At 31.0% G+C, this 3,083-nt stretch overlaps 1 pseudogene; it reads right to left on the minus strand.

The window, feature by feature from the left end:
* Positions 1-238: 238 nt before the first annotated feature.
* Positions 239-2,056, minus strand: LOC112795086 (uncharacterized; annotated as a pseudogene).
* Positions 2,057-3,083: the final 1,027 nt, after the last annotated feature.

Below are 3,083 nucleotides of genomic sequence, written 5' to 3' on the forward strand. Positions count from 1 at the left end.
TTTTCAAAACTACAAACTAAACAAATAATTACACTCTCAAAGGTACAAAGACTTTTTCATAATTTTTTAGTGAAGTTATACATATTCAGTTCACTTGTATGCTCGCTATTCATATACAAAATTTGTAAGAATGACTTAACTGAAATATTCTCTTAATATACTTTCATATCATTTTGTGAATAGTCCTTTCGTACACACCTACCCTAGCCAACAAAAAAAGGTCTTAAAGGTTCTCCTTTTACCAAGTTTTCAAAGTTCTTTTCCATTCCAAATTTCACATCTATGATAAATCATTCCAAAAGCTACAATCATTTATAGTGTCTTTCTTGTTGGTAGATAACATAAACAATCCAAGATATCTTTTCTTAAGAGCTCTCTCCTTTAACCAAACACTATACCAAAACTTTGTTCTCGTCCCATCATCCCTCTTCTAGTTACAATCCCTGTTGAAAGGTATCCACTAACTTCAAATCACGCTAACCAACCTTCATGATATTTCCCTATATTGCTCCACCTTTCATATGTGAATGTTGGGTTGCACACCAAATGACACAACTTGATTATATGAAAAATCACCTTCTGAAAAGGGGACTCCTTCTTTTGAAATCTTCACTGCTATTTAAATAATAGAACATAATTTTTCATGACAACATCACCCATTCTAAGCCCACCCAACTCCTTAGGTTTTTGAATTCTTTTTCATCTAACTATAGGCATTCTCTACTACCATCCCCTTTACCCTAAAAAGATCACGTTTGAAGAGAAATAATATTTTTTGCCATAGCCTATAGAATTTTAAACATACTCAAATAATGCAAGGACAAACTATTCAACAAAAATAAAATCAATATTAATTTTTCAACTTTAGACAAGAGTTTATCTTTTGACCCTTTGGCCTCTCATCTTCTGGCAGAGATCCCCCTTCACGGTATACAATCTCTGCTCCACCACTTCCGATGGTGGTAACATGAGCGGATTACCATTGACACAGAGCTTCTGGAGCTTGTTGAGGCAGCAATAGAGGGAGATAAGGAGGTGATTCTGTTGTAGCTGATGTCAAATTCAATGAGAGAGAAGAGGAGGCCAATAGAACAAGGAAGAGAACGAAAGAAGTTCTGGCTGATGTTGAGGGTTTCGAGGCTGACGAGGTTTTCAAGGTCATTGGGGAGGGAGGGGAGGCAGTTGAGGCGGGCGTTGAGGACCTTGAGAGAGATGAGGTGTGAAGTGGAGCGTGGAAGGAAGAGGAGTTTGTTGGAGTTCACTAGTAGCTTCTTCAACTTTCTCAGTTCCAAGCCAATGTTTTCTGGAAGTTGTATCAGTTTGTTGAAGTTGGCATTCAGTTCCTCCAATGATCTACAATCGTCAATGGTTTTGGGAAGGTATTCGATGAGGTTCTAGCGACATTAAGCTTACAAAGGCAGCCAATGAGGTTTGATAAACTTCTAAGCTGGTTTGTGTGCACATCCAACACCACTACATTCACCACATCAGTGCCAGTAACTGTCACATAAGATTTCTTTCGTCAAGTGTAATCAGGGAATACGATGGAGAGGTCGTAATAGCTCACTTTTAGAATAGACAGGGACCGGCATGAGTATATTTTTTGACGAAAATCGTCTTATCCTAATTTAAAATGGACAGAGACCAAGTTAAATATTCACTCTAAATATATAGAATAATTTGGCATGAAGATTAACATCCGATTTTTTACAGAAAAATTCTAACGATAATATGAATATAGCATTATAAAATTATTCATTTATCAAAATTTAGAATGTATTATTTTTCATAGGGTTAAAATTTTAGATTTTTAAATTTAGTTTGAAATTTCTTGAATCTCTTCCTTTCCATCTTATTTTATTTCTTTTTTTACATTGGACTAATTACTGTATCTTTTATTTGTTTTATTTTTTTTAATATATCATTGTTTCAAAAACTTATTAGTAAAATGTCACATTTTTTAAATCATTTATTTGAGTGCTACCGTTTTATCACAATGACACTTCATACTGGAAGGCGCCTCACTGCCTAGCGCCTTACACGTGAAAAACACCATTGCAGACGTGTCTTTACAAGAAAAAAATGTCTACGCATATATCCCTTTATTCCCTTCTTCCCTAATGCTTTCAAGTAGAAAAAACGGCAAACAGAAAAGCATCTCTCTCCACGTACCAACATAGAATCAAATTGTTCCCCTGATTTATGAAATCGAACACGCTCATTTCCTAGGATCAGTTGTTCTCATGGCTTATTATGAACAATCCATAGAGCAACTATTTTTCTTTTTCATATTATGCACAATCTATTTATTTTCTCACTTTCATGTTTTTTTTATAGCTTATGCACATTTCATTTTTTTTCTTAGAGTACCTGACTTTTTGTACTCCATTAATAATCACGAACAACAACATCAAACAATAATAACAACGAGAGTTATCCAAGATAATTAATAATAAAGGTAAGATTGGAAGATCATTGCTATTCTGCTTGGAAGAAATAATAAGAAAAATAACATCGATTTGACTAAAAAAAGTTATATATGGTTTTCTATGGAAAAAATGAATTGTGAATATAATAGGCTAATTGAAGAACTAACAACCATATTAAATATATCCTAAAATCAACTTAATTACTAATATACAATATGTATGCAATATATAATATATATTAAAAATAAAGTTAAGTACTAATTTGATATTTAAAAAATTTAATTGCCGACAAAAAATTTTTTTGGAAGACAAAATAATATCTAAATATTTTTTGAAAATAAGACAAAAAATAACTAATAAATATTATATTTTTTATAAGTGACGTAAACCTTTCATATTTAGCAAATAATAATCTATCCATTAAATTCAAATTTTTGTGGTAATATTTGAATGTGCTAAAAAAAATTTAGAATAATGAAATTTAATCTCTAAATTTTTCTTTTTGTTTTAAAAAAAATTGATCATTCATAATAAAAAAATTTAAAAATAAGTCATTTGACATAAAATTACAAATTTTGAGGATGAAAAAATTTTATTTTTTTAATAATATTTACAAAAAATTACATTAAAATATAATATTTGAAGTCTTTTTTT

This window comes from Arachis hypogaea, chromosome 4 (assembly GCF_003086295.3).
Source record: "Arachis hypogaea cultivar Tifrunner chromosome 4, arahy.Tifrunner.gnm2.J5K5, whole genome shotgun sequence".
Taxonomy (NCBI): Eukaryota; Viridiplantae; Streptophyta; class Magnoliopsida; order Fabales; family Fabaceae; genus Arachis; species Arachis hypogaea.